Below are 19,559 nucleotides of genomic sequence, written 5' to 3'. Positions count from 1 at the left end.
ACCCACGCCACGAAGCCCGCTCTGCGTGGCAGCCCCGGAGACGGCCGAGCCCCCGCCTCCGCCCCCTGCCCAGCTCGGGCCGCCAGCCCCTGCCAGCCGACGCCGCGGTTTCCTAGACAGCCGCGCCGCCGTTCCGCAGCCTCGGGAGCGCGCGTGCGCGCGGCCGGCGGGAAGCGAGGGCGCAGGCGCGGGCCCGGCCAAGCCGCCGGCGCGAGGCCGCGCGCGCGCCCCCGAGCGCGGTGGGCGGAGGGGCGGAGGGAGCGGCGGGGCCGCGAGGGGGCGGGGGGGCGGAGAGGGGAGCCCCGGGAGCGCGAGCCGCGGCCAGCGCCGCTGCAGAGCCGAGCGAATCCCGAGCCCGGGCAGCAGGTATGTGTCCTCACAGCCGGCCGCGGCTGGAGCTTCCCCTGCCTCACTGCCCAAGTCCTGTGGTCGGGGCGGGGGGTGGGGGGACCGGTCAAGGTTTGCAGGATGCGTGCTCGGAAGGGCTGGGATCTTGCTGCTGACCTTCATCCCCCTGGCCGGGGGAGCCAGGCGAGGGTGCATGGGGCAGCCCAGGGCTTCAGCTCCAGCCTGGGGACCTGCTTCTTGTCACATGCTTCTTATTTATTTTTGCAAACTGCCCTGGTTCGGGTCCAGCTGCAGATGCCTTACCTCCCATTCTTTGCCTCCGTGTGCCATCTTGCATTTATTAATAAAACATGCAAGCTGGAAGGGGGGGTTGCTGCTGGGGGGAATCCCATTGCAGTATGGCAAGCGGGCGCCTATTTTCGGTTTTCAGACGTGGTATAGAGGTGGAAATCCCACACCCTGAGGATTTGTGGCTTGGTTGGTCGTGACCACTTCCTAGTGGGCTTCCCCCGTTTGTCGGGAGGTGCCCCAGCGGCAGAATGGGCTGTCTGGAAGGGATGGTGGGTTTTCACCGTCAGGCCAGAATCCCCTTTAGGGGACAGGTGCAAGCTAGGGCAGGCAGTTCCCTGCTTGCTAACTTGCCAGGGAGGCTTAAACCTAGAAAATTGTCTCCCTTGATGGTAGAGAAAAGGCCTTCAGCAGAATCCCTGGGACTTGCATACTCAAACTCATTACGGTTTTGCATCTGAACATGACTAAAGCTAGCCACCTGTTGGAAGTCAGACCCCATGAAACCCCCCCCATAATCTAGCTCACCCATCCCTGTTTCACAGTCACCAATACTGAGCTAGCAATAGGCCCATATGGGTTCCTTCTATCCTCTTTAATGCTGCTTGGCTTTTGTTTCTTTTAAAATAAGACCTACCTATGATTTGATGCCCTATATGTTAGAGGTTAAAATTATATGATTTGTTTATATTCCATACACCTATCACATCATATCCTAAAGACTGAATTTCTCTTCAGTGCATGTGTTTATTTCCCTGGCTTTTCACCTTGCTTTGAACAACAGTGGGAAAATGGGATGTATATAACTGCTTACCTCCTCCCCCAAATACCTCCACCCTAAAATATTGTGATGAAAAGAATAGTAAGAGCTAGAAGCAAAAAATGAAAATGGTTATCACAAGATGTTGGGATATAATAGCTGAACTGTAATTGCTTCTAAAATATGGTCTGAGTGTCACATCTAATCACGAGAAGGACATGTTTCTTAAATGTTCATATGTACCAGGTACTGAGCTAAAACTAGTTGTGTATGATCTCATTTAGTCCACACAACAAACCTCTTACGTCCATGTTGAAGATGAACAAGCTAGGACTTAGAAAGGTTAACTAACTTGCCCAAGGTCACACAGTCAGGGACAGGGTAAGGATGCAAACTCAAGCGCATGGGGATACTGGAGGTGGGGAGCCCTGAGGGGGCTTTTCCTCCAGGTGCGGCTGCTCCATGTACCTTTTCATTAAAATCAAGCTTATGCATGAGCACGTTGACTTGGGTCTGATTTTCCATTTCATAGATTCTGCACCAACTTTGTGGCTTTCCAGTAAGAAAAGCTGTTGTTTCAGAATGGGTCAGTATGGGATTTTTTGAGGTGGCACTAAACCTATAAAAAGTGGGGTCCAAGATGTGCTTCCATTTAATTCTCCCACACAAGGAGTTGAGTTTAAAAAGTTGTTTCCCTCCAGATTTAAACCCATAAAACATATATGCATCAAGTAGAATGAATCACTCCCATTTTCCATTATTGCATCCCACCCTACACTCCTTGCTGCCCTGCACACTATCTTCTGGTCTCACTGCCAGTCATCAGAGCAACATTGTCTATCACACTTGCCTGTGAGTGCCTTAATGGGAGGAAGGAATCCATCCATACCAGCCGTGGATTGTAATCCAGTCTCTCTATGATTGTAGCAATTGTGCATTCAAAGTTCTTGGAATCTGTGCATTCAGCTATGGATGTGTATTTAATCATTTTTTAAAGTGCATTATTGTAATGCAGGTATTGGATTTTGTTAAACATTCCTAGCAGTTCTCATGGACTTAGAAATTGCTGTAGTTGCATCAGTGAAAATTCACCCAGTGGGGCTAATAGCTTTTCTACTCAGGTCACATAGATGAGATAGTGGTGAGAAAGGTATAGGTGAATAGAAGGAATTATTTGGAAGGTATATCCCATACAAATAACAGCTTTTAATTATAAATTAAATATTAAATTATATTCCATACACCTATCACATCATATCCTAAAGACTGAATTTCTCTTCAGTGCATGTGTTTATTTCCCTGGCTTTTCACCTTGCTTTGAACAACAGTGGGAAAATGGGATGTATATAACTGCTTACCTCCTCCCCCAAATACCTCCACCCTAAAATATTGTGATAAAAAGAATAGTAAGAGCTAGAAGCAAAAAATGAAAATGGTTATCACAAGATGTTGGGATATGATAGCTGAACTGTAATTGCATGTGTGCAATATAAGTAGGAAATATAAGACTATCTCTTTTAATTTTATAAGCTCTGGTTTTACCTTGGTCAATGTGATTGGTTTTAGAGCAACATGATGTTACCTTTTTCATTACACTGTGTTCTTTTGAAACAGTATAGCGGTTTGTACATAGTATTCTTGCCTTGTGGAAAACACTGAGTTTAGGAGGAGCACATTCCCTGGTGTTTACAGAAATGCTGAGACAGGATCTTTCTGTCTTGGGGATTTCTAGTCTATGATCAGATAAACTCAAGATGAGTCCTGATGTTACTGGGCAAGAAGCAGAAAACGAGAGGGGTTACTTGATTTCTGGGGAGGAAATGAGTTTTCCTATGGGAAGCGTCACTATCTTCTTCAGTTGGGAGTCTCATGATTGAAGAGTTTGGGAAACTGACTAGTCTGCTGTCTTCCATTCAAGCAGGATTTCATTTAATGCAGAGCTGAGAAGGCTTTATCATGCAAAGGCCAATTCAGGAAATATAAAAATGTTTCTGGACTACCTTTTTTTTCTCTTGAAACATGTATTTAAACTGGGAAAGTCATATGGGAAACTATTAATGCTTAAGCATAATTTTTTTATTCCCTTCACGAGAGTTTTTGGGACAGTGGGGGAAAAGTTTTCCAAGCTATGAAACTCACATGTCTTGTGGTAACTGATTATAATGAATATTTTAGTACATTGTTGAATAAAACACTAAAACTGGGATATTTGTTTTTCCTTGATTGATCTTGTAAGCTACTTCATTGTGAAATATGTTTTTTCTTAAAGTATTTCTTAATTTAGTATTCTTTAAAATGAGATTTTTATTCAGTTGTTGACAATCTTGAATCACAAAAGAAGTTCAAAGATTACTTTGAAATACTTTATTTTCATCAGTCTCTCTTTCTTACTATGGCTGTCGTGTGCTGTGTCCTGTGATAGGAAGTTGCACATCCCATATTGCAGTGACCACTCTTTGTGGTCAACTGTTTATAGATAAGAAGTGGGGGAGCCCAAGGTATATGACCTAAGGGGCAGGAGCCGAGATTTGAGCCCAAGTCAGCACAGCTCAAACTCTGGGCTCATTCCCTTTTGCACTCTGACTGCAAGATGAAGCGCTCTCTGCCCCATAGTTCTCTGGCCTCCCATTCTATTCTGCTCCATCCGCACTGGCTTCCTTGCTGTTCCCCCTACCCCAGGCCCTTAGCACTAATGGTTCTCTCCCCTGGAATACTCTTCCCACAGATGTCTTCATGGTCCCTCGCCTCATTTCAGCTTTGCTCATAGTCTAACCACTCCTTTAAAACTACCCCCACTCCCACAGCATCCTATTCCTCCTCCCTGGTTTGCTTTTATTCATAGCACCTCCTAGCATACTATATTAATTAGTTGTTAAGTGTATTGCCCATCTCCCCCATGGAATGAATGCTCCAAAGGGCAGGGGTTCTGTCTATTTTGTTCACTCCCCCAACTCTGGTACCGTGAAAAAAGAATCAACAAATCACTATGGCATCCTTGAATCTTTCCAGCTTCCCACACTTTTTGTTTTTGTTAGTCCTTACTGTTCTCTGTAGTGAGCAACGAAACCTCTAAAATGCAAAAGCTTTATGTGTTGTTTGGGGGAACAGCAAGAAAGTGGAGAAGAATCGGGAAAGATCTGGCTTACTCTTGAGCCGGTATTGGGGAGAGAGGAACCTGTAAAGATGGGGAAAAAGTCACCTGAGGGTTGGGATGTGTGACGAGGCAGCAAATGGTACGTGGGGAGATGGTCTGGGATGGAGAAGAGATCTGTGTGGGTTCCCTTATAATGGGGATGCATAATGTTTTTGAAGAACTTCCAAAGGAGACTCTGGATTCCTTCAGCCAACCATCAACTGTCCCAGTGGCCTGAGTCACTAGAAAGGAAAAGGAACCTACGGTCATTCCTACTGGCTTTTTACACAGACAGGTAAATCCTTGCACTGCCTGCCTTATTAGCCTGTTGCATTTTTTTAAACATTAAATACCTGTTGGTGTCATCCCTGTTTGAGCCAGGGTCTGAGAGTTCATTGCCAAATCACTTACCCCATGTGTCTGAGAAGCATCACAGCCTGAGATCTCTTTGGTGTAAGCAGTCCCAGGAAGGACTCTACGTATGTCTTTCATTCATCTATTGTTTGCAGTAGTTCTTGGGCCGCAGCAAAATCATAGGCACTTTGGGGACTGATTCATCTGTAGAACACTTTAGAATGGACTACACTGGGGTGCTAAAGGGAGTTCATGGTTATGGGAAGAAGCCTGAGAGAAACTGCTCCTCAGCCACAAAGGCCTCCTCTCCTCCTCCCGGATGGCTTTAATTGCTGCCCTAGGCAGTCTGAATTACCCGCCAGGAGAGGATTTCCCCTTCAAAAAACACAGCCTCCCTAAAACTGCTTCTGATTTGTAATAGAAACTACTTAGTAGCTAGGACAGAGGCTGGTAACTCCTATTCCCAGAACTCATTAAAACAAGGAATTTTAATAAGTATTTTTGCCCTTTGCAGCCCAGGTTTTTGGAAGTCCAGGCAGCTGTTCTCCAGATTTCACTGTCAAGCCGCAATGCATGCAATGCTTCAGCTTCTTTCCCTTGGCTCAAAACGGATCTGAAGCAAGTTATTTTATCTACGATTCCCTCACACTATCCCACCCTGGTTACACAATTGCCATTTTCTCCAGCCAATACAATGCATAAGGCCAATTAACCTTCTGCCCATGACAGTTTCCTCTGAAATAGTCAAATCTTTGTACTTTACCTGAATTTGATGCAGGGCTTTTAAAAAACAATTTCTCTGACACTTGCTAATTCTCCTTTAACCATGACTCCTAAAATTTGTTAGCTTTGCCCATCAAAACAAAAGAACAAGGTGAAATATATTGCAATTCCTCAATAAAGAAAAGGTTCCATTGTTTTGGGACATAATCTCAAAAGAAAAGCTTGGAAATTTCTCTTCCATCTCTCCCTGTCTTTTAACTGTCAGTTTCTATGCAAGGCTCTATCTGCTATCACTCCCCTTCTTGATACCCTGCAAGGAGCTCCTGCCCCCACCCCTCTACTGAAACAGAACTCTTAAAGGTTACCGGTGATTGCCTAATATAAATCCAATGGCTGTTTCTCAGATTTCGTTCATGATGGCTCAGCAACATCTGACCCCATTGACTTCCTCTACTCTTTGAAATGCTGTCTGTCGGCAGCTCCTTCCTACCGGTGTCCGTGTCTATCTGGTCTCTCCTCTGCTGTCAAGCTTCCTGTTCTATCAAGAGGCAGTCTGAAGTGGTTAAGAGTGTGGGCTCTGCCTATGATGCGAATCCTGGCTCTAGCACTTGCTAGAGTAGCTTTGAGTAAGTGATTTAACCCTCGTACCTCAGTGTCCTCATCGGTAAAATGGGGGAAAAGTAGCTACGGCAGAGGATTAAATAGTATGCTTAGTAAAGGGTAAGCACCCAACAAATGCTATTTTTTTTTTATCATATAACTTCCTGTGTACGTGCCTGTAACTTCAGAATAAAACCCTAATGCCTCCCTGTGGCCATCAGGACCTCTAAGATCCGGTTCTCATTTAGTTTGCTTATATCTCAGACTCCCCAGTGTGCGTCCACTTCTGAGGCTTTGTCCCTTGCACTCCCCGCTCAACCACCCTCACCTCTTCCTATTCTGCCCCTCCTTCCCTGGCCAGAGGAGGGAAGAATGTCGAGGGCTGCCCCTGCCCAGGAGCCACCAAGCACAGCCTGCTTTGTAACAGAAGACAGCCTCCCTTGGGCATGGAGCCTATCTCTCTCAGACAGAGTATGAATTACTTAAGGGCACCAGCTGTGATTTATACTTTTAAAAAATATCTTCCTCAGTATTTAGCACTATAACTTTACACATAGTGGGAATTTAACTCATATCTTTTAACTGCCAAAACATTATAGTTTTACTTGGCCCTTCCAAAATCCTTTTTCCTCCTAAATTGAAACCTGTATTGATCAGTCCTGGAGCTCATGTAAGCTTGATATGGGATAATTAAGTCAACACCACAGGGAGAGTTACCCGTGTCAGAACCTTTTTGGAACGAGGAGGGATATATAGAAATAATTAAAATAATGGGAGCCCAGGGAATAATTTAATGCTTTTAAAAAGTAGCTTGAAATCCTACCAACCTATAAAGCTGTTAGAATTTTTAAGAAGTGTTTAGAAGTTTTTTCTATACTCTCTACTCTCAGAATAAAATGAGCTGTAAAGCTGTGAGTATCAAATCTATCAACCCTTCAGACCTTGCTATAGGCCTGCTCTGGAGCCACTGTGTTCTAGTCCTGCTTGCTTTCTGCTTCCTGCCCTGGTGAAGAGGACATTGAAGTTGGATGAAAATCAAAGGAAGGGCTGCCTACTTAAAAAAAAAAAAAAAAAATTAACCCCTTTATTGGCGGTGTGAGTTGGCCTGGCAAAGACAGCCTAAGATTTCATCGGCATCTGCTGTGTGTGTCCCTGGGGTCATGAAGAGTGCCAGAGCTGTGCTGCCAGTATAAGAGATTCCCACCCCACAACCCTGGAAGCCACAAAGGACCATATGCTTTGCATCTTGAGATTCTGTAGCAGAGTTTCTCAACTTCAACACTGTTGACACATGGGGCCAGGTAATTCTTTGTTGCAGGGGGCTGTCCTGTGCATTGTAGGATATTTAGCAGCATCCCCGACCCTTACCCACTAGATGCTACTGGTACTACCACGATTACCCCCCATCCTCAGTGGTGACAACCAAAAATGTCTCCAGAAATTGCCAAATGTCCCCTAGGGTGCAAAGTCACCCCCATTTGAGAACCATTCTCCATAGGATCAATACAGAAAACTCAGCATCTTTCTAGTTTGAAGAATACAGAACTTAGATAGTTTGGGTCAAATGAAGATGAAGATTGGGTTATAATATACATGAAAGGTAAATTTGGGTTTGAAATCACACAGACAAGGAAAATTTAGAGTCTATAAGCAGTTGTAGATTATATCATAAATAAGGAGATGTAAACAAATTACAGACATGCAGACCATCTTCTTACTCCTAAAGGCCTCAGGTCTAGATGCAACAGCACATTCTGGGACTATTAAAATCATCCTTGGGGCTGGGTGTGGTGGCTCACACCTATAATCTCGGCACTTTGGGAGGCCAAGGAGTGCGGATCACCTGAGGTCAGGAGTTTGAGACCAGCCTGGCCAACATGGAGAAACCCCATCTCTACTAAAAATACAAAAAATTAACTGGGTGTGGTGGCACATGCCTGTACTCGGGAGGCTGAGGCAGGAGAATCACTTGAATCCTGGAGGCAGAGATTGCAATGAGCCGAGATTGCGCCATTGCACTCAAGCCTGGGTGACAGAGCAAGGCTCCGTCTCAAAAAAAAAAAAAAGAAAAGGAAAAAATCATTCTTGGGTTTGTTTTTTTTTTTGGCATTGTATTTAAGAGCTTAAAGTATGCAATAACACATCCTGTGACTGTTAAAATAATCCTTGGGGCATGTTTTTGTGGGGGGCATTGTAATTTAAGTGCTCAAAGTACTTGTCGGCCTTTGACAATAAGTATATCAAGCCAAAAATAATTAATATTTCTGGAGAAATCTGAAATATTTGATTTTGACTGGAGGGAATTATATTTGACCTGCAAAGGGCCAGCTCTCCCCACCAGAGCCTGCTTCTGACCATAAAGCCACTCTAAGACAGCACTTCCAGGTGCTGCATAAAGTAGAACTGACAAGGTACTTTGTGCTTTTGTGAAAGGCCACAATTGCTCAGTAATCTTCATGGCTCTTAGAAAATTTAGCTGGAGACTTGTGATTTAAAACCCACCTCCAACTGACAGTCATCATTATTTTCTTTCTAAATGCAGTAGCAGAAATTGCATGCCATACCGAAAGGCTAAAAGTGACAGTTAAAATACATACTTTCTGAAAAACTTTAAGGCCCCAACTTTGGGAGAGACCTGATTTGGCCAGAGATTACCTTTGGCTTGTTAATTGCCCTAGGGATGGGAAAGTGTTTACCCAGATGATCTCCAAAATGTTCCCTACGAATAGTCTAGAAATAAGCCTTGTGCAGTTTCTCAAAAGGAGGCAAGGTAGAATTGCTAATTCCATAGACAACTGTATCTTCAGTGTTCTAAGTCTAGAACACTGCTAACAGGTGGAAGGAACTCCAAAGATCATATCCAGTACTGTGGACTGAGTTGTATCCCCTCCAAAAAGTATATATATATGTTGAAGCCCTAACCCCCAATGTGACTTATCAGGAGATAGGGTCTTTAGGAGATAATAAAGGATAAATGATGTCATAAGGGTTGGTCCCTAATCTGATAGTACTGTACCCTTATAAAAAGAGAAAGAAAGATACTATCTCTCTCTCCTGCTTCCATGTGAGGACACATTGAGAAGGTGGCTGTCTGCAAGCCAGGAAGAGAGCCCTTACCAGAACTTGACCATGCTGGTATCCTGATCCAGGACTTCCAGCCTCCAGAACTGTAAGAAAATAACTTTCTGTTGTTTAAGCCACCCAATCTATGATATTCTGTTATGGCAGCCTGCACTAACTAATACATCCAGCATCCTTGTTGTACAGATGAAGAAACTGGATCCAGACAGGTAGACTTGCAAGAGGTCAAGCTACTAACGAGTGGCAGGGCTGGAACATGGTGCCTGTGCTTTGTGACTCCTAGCCTAGTGTACATTCTCCTTCCCACACTTTCTCCCATCATACGGTCATCTTATTTATCATCTCTAGAACCTACAGCACATCACTTCTGTGGGCATCAGTGTCCTTATGCTTGCCCTGTTTATCTCAGGATTGTTGCAAGGATCAGTGACATAGTAGAAAAAAGATAGTTTAAGTTTCCAAACTACAAAATATTTTACAAACATGCCATACTGAACTCAGATTCGGCCTAGTTAGCAGGAATCTATCTGCCTCTGGAAATTGTAAGTCTAGTCAAGTAGGTAGCTCTGTGCACTAGGCTAGGTCGACTCATGGGTGGGTTGGCTGTTGGCTTTAGGGAATAGATCAAAGGACAGAGAAGGCAGGAGGAGATAGGGCCTGGTTTGGTGATGAACCACCTCAAGTGAGATGATTGCTCTTCTCTTTGGTTGAGTTGTAAAAGCTGAGGTTGATATGAGTTTGCATAGTAAGAGGAATGTTCCTCTTAAAGAGGATAGACTATCAGAGCTGGAGGAGACCTTAAGAGCTCAAGGTACCAGCCAGAGTCTCTGGTGTTAAGCCACAGAAACATACCCTGGTGGGCCGGGTGTGGTGGCTCACACCTGTAATCCCAGCATTTTGGGAGGCCAAGGCAGGTGGATCATCTGAGGTCAGAAGTTCGAGATCAGCCTGGTCAACATGGTGAAACCCCATCTCTACTAAATACAAAAAGTTAGCGGGGCATGGTGGTGCACGCCTGTAGTCACAGCTACTCGGGAGGCTGAGGCAGGAGAATTGCTTGAACCCGAGAGGTGGACTTTGCAGTGAGCCAAGATCATTGCCACTGGACTACAGCCTGGGCAACTGAGTGAGGCTCTGTCTCAGAAAAGAAAAAAAAAAAAAAAAAGAAACCTACCCTGAGGAACTTCAGCAGTAATGACAATTTATGAACTATAAGATATTGTACAACTGTGAATACCATTATCAGCTCAACTTTTATTGCATTTATTGAATATTATGCAACCTTTATTGCATTTATTGAATATTCCTAATATTGAAGTAGATCAGGAAGGACTGTGTTTATCTGGGAGTAAGAAAATCCGAAAAACAGTGACTTAAATAGGTGGGTATCTTATTTTCCTTGTGTAAAAAGTCTAGAGGCAGAAATCCAGGGCTTGTCCGGCTGCTCAGGGCTGTCATCAGAGGCTGAGGTTCTATTTAGCAGTCTGTTCATGGTCATGGATGGTTGCTTCACCTTCAGGCATTTCATCTGTGTTCCAGTTAGGAAGAAGGAGGAAGGATGAAGATGAAGCATGAAAGCCTTTTTCCTTCCAGGTTTTGCCTTCATATTGGAGAAGGGACTTATTTCTTTATTTTATTCATCAGAACTGTATCACATGACTACTTCTGAATGCTAAGGAGTCTGGAAATTCAACTGTTTTGCTTTGGCCTCTAGAATAGAGGGAGACAAGGAAGAAAGGAATTGAAATGGGGGCTGTGAGCCAAGCATGTTTATGACAGAAGAACATGGGCACTTCTGCAGAGTCATAAGGTCTTAGAGAGCCAGTTCAGAAAATAAGGGTGGCTAGGCACAGCTCAAGTGCTCTAGTACTACTACTCTAGTACTCTGAGCTACCCACTCCCAGTCAACACTGCCATACCTCTGGAACTTATTCCACCGCAGCTAGGCTTTTCCATTCTTATTAAGGATTCAAAGTTCTTGGCTGAGCCCAGGTCACATTTCCATGCTATAACTACATGGCAAGGGTAGGGAGAAAGACAATATGTCCCCTCCCTCTTGGGCTTCCATAATGGGGAAGAAGGGACCTTGCCAGCCACTTATCTTGATATTCCTCCAAATACAGAGGGTCCTCCAATGCTAGGCCACCAAAAATGACAAATACTTACCCTCCCACTGTTTTACAGATGTGGAGCCTGAGGCCCATAAAGAGGAAAGTGCTCAGTCAGTGCCACATAGTCAGTGAAGGACAGACTCAGGAGTTTGTCTTATCCTGACACACCCAGTCTGGTTGGTCCCAGGGAAGAAGCAACTTTCAGAGTCTTTTCCTTAGGCTCCTTGACGTTCCATATGATAAAGGGGGTTGTCTGGGAGGCAGCCACTCCTTTCTGCAGAAGTTCCTGGGTAGATCCCTTGCTGGGGAACTTCCAGCAGCTGCTTCCTCTTTGTGTAGTGCCAAGGCTTTACAAAATTAAGAAGTACCTCCTCCTTGCAGACAACATTCAGGATTCCTTTCATGGGATGTCGAATGGGATATTTTGTGAAGATGCTAGGTGGTAAGTATTCCCACCTTCTGCAGAGGAACAGCTAGGCACAACCCCACAAGATCTGTAGAAAGACTGGGGAACTGTTTTGGCCACCATTACCCACCTACAGCCTGTGTGAAGGAAAGATGAGGCATTCAAGGAGAGTTGAGTCACTGGGCAGTGTGAGGGAAAGTACGATCGTTTGTCCCTACTTCTCCCAGTGTGGGTGGGAGAGGGCTGTTTCTTCCCAGCCAAGAGTGAGGGCTCCAAGAGCACCTCTCCATTTGGTGCCCCTAAGTCAGACCCTATGGAGATTCTCATAATGCCTCTTGAGAAACCATAGCTGCATCCCATGGAACATTCAGCATTTGGACACTTGCAACCCAGAGAATGCTTTCAGCCAAGGGAGAGCTGCAACCAAGTGTGAAGACTTTTGCCCCTTTACTCTACTCTTTGGTCCCCACCACCCCCACCCCAGACCCATCACTGACCCCGGAAAGCAAGAAGCAGTGGGGGACAGGGGGGAGGAGGAGAGAAAGAGCAGGCTTTCCCTGCTTCCCTGCTGCAAGACCTCGAGCTGTGCTCAGTCTTAGCCAGGGCAGGGGGAGGAGCTTTGAACTGGGTGTCAAGTTAAAGATTTGATTTAGACCAGATTCGGCTTTTTTTTTTTTTTAAACACCTGAAAATTAACCTTAATTGAGGTTCTTGAAATTGTGAGTAACCAGAAAGCTACGAAGTCTGTCAAAGTTATCATCAAGGGGCGGGGAAGAGAGAACCAGCAGGACCAGTTTGAAGACAAAGATTAGAGAGAAATAAACGTATTTCCAGTTGTAACCACATTCAGATGGTTATTAGTTACTCTCCTTTTCCAAAGATGACATTCCCAGTTTTGAAAAGAAGTACTGGACCGGCCGGGCGCAGTGGCTCACGCCTGTAATCCCAGCACTTTGGGAGGCCAAGGCGGGCGGATCACCTGTGGTCAGGAGTTCGAGACCAGCCTGATCAACATGGAGAAACCCCATCTCTACTAAAAATATAAAATTAGCTGGGCGTGGTGGTGCATGCCTGTAATCCCAGCTACTCAGGAGGCTGAGGCAGGAGAATTGCTTGAACCTGGGAGGTGGAGGTTGCGGTGAGCCGAGATTGCGCCATTGCACTCTATCCTGGGCAACAAGAGCAAAAAACTCTGTCAAAAAAAAAAAAAAAAAAAATCAGCATCACTGGACTAAGGCCTCAGGACTTCCTGGGTCTAGTCCCAGCTTTTTCACAAAGTAGGAGTGAGCCTCTGGACAAGTCGCTTCACTTTCCTGGGTCCTGGCATCCTCTCCTGTCCAATGATGGGATTGGGCTCTGTGGTTTAGGTATCACAGAATAATTTCTCTACTTTTTTTTCTTTCTTTTTTTTGAGACGGAGTCTTGCTCTGTCACCAGGCTGGAGTACAGTGGCATGATCTCTCCTGAGAAGCTGGGATTACAGGCGCACACCACCACGCCCAGCTAATTTTTGTATTTGTAATAGAGACAGGGTTTCACCATGTTGGCCAGGCTGGTCTCAAACTTCTGACCTTGTGATCCACCTGCCTTAGCCTCCCAAAGTACTGGGATTACAGGCATGAGCCACCACGTCCAGCCTTCTTTTTTTTTTTGAGATGGAGTTTCACTCTTGTTGCCCAGGCTGGAGTGCAATGGTACGATCTTGGCTCACTGCAATCTCTGCCTCCTGGGTTCAAGTGATTCTCCTGCTTCAGCTTCCCAAGTAGCTGGGATTACAGGCATGTATCACCACACCCAGCTAATTTTGTAATTTTAGTGGAGATGGGGTTTCACCATGTTGTTCAGGCTGGTCTCGAACTCTTGACCTCAGGTGATCCACCTGCCTCAGCCTCCCAAAGTGCTGAGATTACAGGCATGGCCCGCTTTGCCTGGCCGTTTTTTGTTTTTTTTTTTTTGAGACTAAGTCTCGCTCCATTGCCCAGGCTGGAGTGCAGTGGTGCGATCTCGGCTCACTGCAACCTCTGCCTCCCAGGTCCAAGTGATTCTCCTGCCGCAGCATCCTGAGTAGCTGGGATTACAGGTACCGGCCACCATGCCTGGCTAATTTTTGTATTTTTAGTAGAGATGGGGTTTCACCATGTTGGCCAGGCTGGTCTCGAACTCCTGGCCTCAAGTGATCCACCCACCTTGGCCTCCCAAACTGCTGGGATTATAGACATGAGCCACCATGCCAGGCCAAATTTCTCTACTTCTGTATACGGTGCAGTTCCTTAAAACAGCAGGACAAAATAATTCACACAGTGAGTTGGCTTTACAAATTGTACTTCAGTTATATTTGTTGGAAGAGTCAAGCATAGATGAATGGCATTTGGCAGAAGAAAACCTTAGTATATCTGAAACCCTTAATTATACACTGTAGGCAGCTTTGTAGCTTGGTCTGTGTCAAAAGACACCACACTATCAAATGACACGTCATAGAAATATTCAGAATTTTGCAAGAGCTTCTTCATGTGTGGCATGATTGGCCTGTGTCAGACAGTCAACATCCGCATTTCCACCTGAGTCTGCATTTGAAAACCTGAATTCTCCTGGCCTCTCGTCCAGTTCCTGTGGAGATGAGGCCATTGAAATTGACCATACTCAATGGGACGTTTGAGGCCTGTAGTTTGTGACACATGTTTTATTTTCAGATTTTGTTTGTAGTTGAATACTATTGCCACATTGGGTATAAGTTTTATACACGGCTTTTCATGTGTTTTTATTGTACAAGGAATACATAAAAGTCACACATAAATTGCATAATTCACATAACGCATAAATTAGAAATGCTTTTTTGCATTAAGGAAAAAAGTTATCTATAATCCTGCTACACGTAGATAATTATTATTCACCTTTTGCGCCTGTCCTTTCAGACTGGTTATTCACATGCATGTATCTGTATATGAATGATTTTTTATTTTTCATTTTTCATTGGGGTAAAATACACATAACATGCAATTTACAGTTTTAACCATGTTTAAATGTATGGTTCAGGGGTGTTAAGTACATGGATGTTGCGCAGTCGTCACCACCATCCACGTCTGGAATTCTTTTCACCTTGCAAAGTCAAAATTGTACCCATTAAACACAAAAACTCTATTCCTTTACAGCTTTGCCCTACCCCCACTTTATGATATTGACATCTCAAATTAATACTTATATAATATTTTATTTTATAATATGTTTTAATGTATTATATGTCCTCTTTGCTGAGAAGAGCAAAGAGGCCTGTGGAATGAGAATGTTGAGATTAAGGGGACAGGAGATAAACTGGAAAGGGAGAATTTAGGGCCTTGTAGACCATGGTGAGGATTTGAATTTCATAAAATTTACTGGGACACCTTGGAGTATTGACAGCAGAGGAGTGGCATGACTGAGACCGTTTGAGAAGAGTCACTTGGCTGTGATGTGGAGGTAGACCACATGGGGCGAGGAGACAGGAAGGCACTTAGGGGGCAGTTTCAGTAACCCAGGTAAGAGATGAGGTAGCTTGAACCAGGGTGCTGTCAGTGTGGGGCATGGGGTTGGATTCTGGATATATTTTGAAGGTGGAGCTGGTAGGATTTGCTGATGGATTGGTTGTGGGGTGGGAGAGAAAGAAGTCAAGATTAACTTCAAGGTTTTTGGCCTGAACAATTGGAGGGATAAAATTGCCATTTATTCCAGTGGAGATGGAGGAGGAGCAGATTTTAAGTAGGGGGAAATAAAGAGTTCTGTTTCAATCATGTTACATTTTACAATCTGCGAGACATCTAATTGAAGATGTCAAGTAGACAGTTGGATATGCAAGTCTGAAATTCAGGGGAGAACATGGGGCTGGAGACAGAAATTTTAGAGCCAGGGTATGTGGATGACATTTTAAGCCATGACATTGAATGAGCTCACCTAGGCCCTGGGAGAGAAGGTAGATGGAGAAGAGAAAGGGGCTGAGTAATAAGGCCTGGGGCATAGCAACAGTTAGAGATCAAGAGGAGGAGGAATATCCAGAGGAGGAAATTGAGAAGGAGCATTCAATGAAGGGAGAGGAAAACCAGATGGTGTGGTCTCCTGAAAGCTAGGCAAAATAGTGTTTCAAGGAGCTGTAAGTAATCGGTTGTGTCTAATGCGCCTAAGAGGTTGCGTGTTTTACTTGGCAATATGAAGATCATGGCTTATGTTCGAGATGAAGCTTCAGACACCAGGGTCTGTGACAACTTAATGATACGACATGTTGGGGACTCCTCAATCAGGCAGTTCTCCCTCAGTTTGTTGCTTCATTAATTCAGCGGACATTTATCAGACACTTTCTATGTGCTTCACACTTCTAGTCACAGAGAGTAACCAAAATGAATCACACCACAGCCCTTGCCTTTAAAATAGGTTAAGAGTCCAAGACTTAGCTATATAGGAGTGTCAGATCTGAGTCTCATGATTCTTAGGGTTCTTTTCTGATCTATCACGTACATTTTTAAATTGGGCCTGTATTTTGTCTACACAAATTATTCACCAAATTCTGGAGGAGAATGAAGGGAAGGCAGCTTTTTTTTTTTTTTTTTTTTTTTTTGAGACACAGTCTTTCTCTGTGTCCTGGGCTGGAGTGCGGTGGCACAATCATGGCTCACTGCTGCAGCCTCCATCTTCCAGGATCAGGCAATCCTCCCTCAGCCTCCCGAGTAACTGGGACCACAGATACACACCACCATGCCTGGCTAATTTTTAAATTTTTCTGTAGAAACAGGGTTTCACTTTGTTGCCCAAGCTGGTCTCAAACTCCTCGACTCAAGTGATCTTCCTGTCTAGGGCTCCCAAAGTGTGGAGATTACATGCATGAGCCACTGTGCCTGGCCAGGAAGGCAGCTCTTCAAGCCTTCTAACGTTCCATCCTGAAGATCTGTGCCTTATTTCTTGATAGTAAATCACCTCTCCTGCTTCTTGATTATCTTTCTAGTTACCAGTTACATAAGAAAACTTTCTCTTCTAGCTGAATGTTAAATATCTCATCTTCCAGGAGACAAACATCTAACTTTCCAAGTCAATTAACCCAATATAAATACCCTCCTTCTCTTGGACCCTCAAGCAATGGGTGCCTCTTTCCTGCCTGAGAGTAAACAACAGTATTGTTTTGATGTGGGCTCTCGCCTATGCTTAAATATTCACACGGTCCCTTTACATTCATAAACCAACAATTAAACGAAATTCCAACAATATGCTGTATTACATACATCGAGTCTTATTTGAGAAAGAAAATCCCACTCAGGAAGAGTTTACCAATTCCTAGGCAGAAGTGATACTCACAGGCCAAGCAAGAAGACCTCATAGTTAGGCAAGGTCATGAGCAGGTGTGGAGGGTAAGGAACTGTCATGAATGGTTCCTAGGAATGTCGGGCATTAGGTGGGCCTCAAAAGGTAGAAAGGATTTGAACAGGTAGGGCAAAAGATAATTATGCAAGAATATTTGATAGCATATTTAAAGATGATGCTGATTGTGATTACAATTTATAATAGGCTGGCCTGAAAAGATGGATTCATTGCCAGAAGTAATTCATTTTCAACTATGCACACATGAAATCCAGTCATGTATTGAGGATAAAAACTCTGAATAACCGTTTTTGTTTGTTTGTTTGTTTGTTTTTGAGACAAGGCCTCACTCTGTCACCCAGGCTGGAGTGCGGTGGCACAGTCTCGGCTCACTGCAACCTCTGCTTCATGGGCTCAAGCGATTCTCCAGCCTCAGCCTCCCAAATAGCTGGGACTACAGGTGCATGCCACCACACCTGGCTAATTTTTGAATTTTTTATAGAGACAGGGTTTCGCCATGTTGCCCAGGCTGGTCTCGAACTTCTGAGCTCAAAGTGATCGACCCACCTCCGCCTCCCAAAGTGCTGGGATTAGATGTGAACCACTGTGCCTGGCCGTCAGATAACCTTTTAGAGGGATGTCAATTATGCATAGTGACGGTGAGGTGCCTTTGAATTTGGAAATAAGATTGGCTTAATTTGCCTATTTATTTTCATTCATGTGTGAGACATTGAAGACATATCAACACGGATACAATCCCAGTCCTCAAAATCCACAAATGGTGGTTTGGTAAGTCAAAAGCTGGTCCTGTACAAGATATCCACACAAATCCCTGGAACCTGTGAATGTTAGCTTATCTGGAAAACGGGTCTTTGCAGATGAGATTAAGTTAAGGATCTTAAGATAATTCTGGATTATCAGATGGGCCATAAATACAATCACAAGTGTCCTTATAGGAGAGAGGCAGAGGAAGATTAGCCTCAGAAGAAGTTGTGGCAGCAACATGACCGTGGATACAGAGGCTGGAATGATGAAGCCACAAGCCAAGGAGTTCCTAGAGTGACCAGAAGCTGGAAGAAGAAAGGAATGGATTTTCCCCTACAAGCCTTAGAGGGAGCTAGGCCCTCACGACACCTTGATTTTGGACCTCTGGCCTCCAAAACTGTGAGAGAGTAAGTTTCTATTGTTTGAAGCCACGAAGTTTTTGGTGATTTGTTTTAGCAGCCAAAAGAAACTAATACAGATGGTATTCATTCTTGTGGGAATAAGCACATGGTAAATGTGGATTTGAAAGAACCCAATACTTTAGCCAAGGTGACCTTCTTTGTAAGGGAGGCAAGTCCAGAACACAGTTGTCATTTAGTATCCATTTGTTTAACATCCTGTTTAGAGAAAAACCGTGTGGGTGGAAGTGGGGCAATTGACCTGAGAACATAGAGAAGAGAAGCCAGAGAACTACAGATTTGCAGCGAATGTCGCTGACTCTGTCAGGCCTGAACTTTGTGGTGCTGGAGACAAAAGCTTTGTTGTGGTCCTGGAAGGGTCACTGGGCTTCCCCGTGGCCCAGATGGATCCCCTCAAGGTGCCCTGCCTCTTTGCTTTGATTCCATGCGCCTTACAGTCACGGAGCAGCTTCCAGGTGTTCTGACCTGGGGCCCCAGTAGTGAATATGAGCATTTTCAATACTGGAATAAAAGCCTCCTCTCTTTCTCACACACACACAGATGAATACATTTTCAGCTTGATTTTTATTTTTTGTGAGTCTGATTAGCACGACTTAGCTAATCATGCTACGTTTGACTCAAGCTAAAGCCACACGATGAAAATTGATACACAGCCTTTGGGTCTTCCAGATACTATCTAATGTCACCATTGATCTCTCTGTGCTACCTCAAGGGACATCACACTTCTCCCTCAATTCAAAATCTGGGAAATGTGTTTATTCAGCAGTTTTTTTTCTGGGCACTTACATATGAGGGTGAACTGAGGAACTGCCAGGGCTGGAGAGTTCCTTCCCTAAAGGGAAGAACAACCTCAACTCGTGTATGAGTTTCCCGTGGCTGCTGTATTAAAATACGACCACAAACTGGGTGGCTTAAAACAATGGGAATTTATTCTCTCACAGTTCTAGAGGACAGAAGTCCAATATCAAGGTGCTGGCAGGGCCACACTCCCCCCATAGGCTCTGGGGGAGAATTCTTCCTTTTCCAACAAAGCCAAATTCCTTGGCCGTGGCAGCATAAAGCCAATCTCTGTCTCTGTCTTCCCGAGGCCCTCTCTTCTCTGCCCCACCCATAATCACTCTGGTTACCACCCAGGTTATTGCCATCTTGGCATTCGTATTCTGAGCTCAAAAGGTCACAGGGGATGTGCACGGGGGCTCACGCCTATAATCCCAGCACTCTGGGAGGCCTAAGTGGGTGGATCACTTGAGGCCAG

At 44.6% G+C, this 19,559-nt stretch overlaps 2 protein-coding genes across 7 annotated transcripts in view; one reads left to right on the top strand and one right to left on the bottom strand.

Annotated features, from left to right (window-relative positions):
• Positions 1-109, bottom strand: part of NRG4 (neuregulin 4) — a 138,610-nt gene extending 138,501 nt beyond the window's left edge. Inside the window, exon 1 of the mRNA XM_055277677.2 lies at positions 3-109. The gene's annotated coding sequence lies outside the window, so the exon portion shown is untranslated. The remainder of the gene's footprint in view (positions 1-2) is intronic.
• Positions 110-251: 142 nt separating this feature from the next.
• TMEM266 (transmembrane protein 266) overlaps positions 252-19,559 on the top strand; it is a 144,809-nt gene continuing 125,501 nt past the window's right edge. Inside the window, exon 1 of one of the 6 annotated variants that reach the window (XM_055277659.2) lies at positions 252-366. The gene's annotated coding sequence lies outside the window, so the exon portion shown is untranslated. Of the gene's footprint in view, positions 367-4,712; positions 4,825-6,707; positions 9,376-18,093; positions 18,293-19,559 lie in introns of those variants that run through there. The other 5 variants (XM_055277653.2, XM_063638713.1, XM_055277654.2 and 2 more) reach the window with 5 other exon arrangements.

Source organism: Symphalangus syndactylus, chromosome 5 (genome assembly GCF_028878055.3).
Source record: "Symphalangus syndactylus isolate Jambi chromosome 5, NHGRI_mSymSyn1-v2.1_pri, whole genome shotgun sequence".
Taxonomy (NCBI): Eukaryota; Metazoa; Chordata; class Mammalia; order Primates; family Hylobatidae; genus Symphalangus; species Symphalangus syndactylus.
The sequence above is the reverse complement of the archived record's forward strand: the minus strand, read 5'-3'. Positions and strand labels throughout refer to the sequence as shown.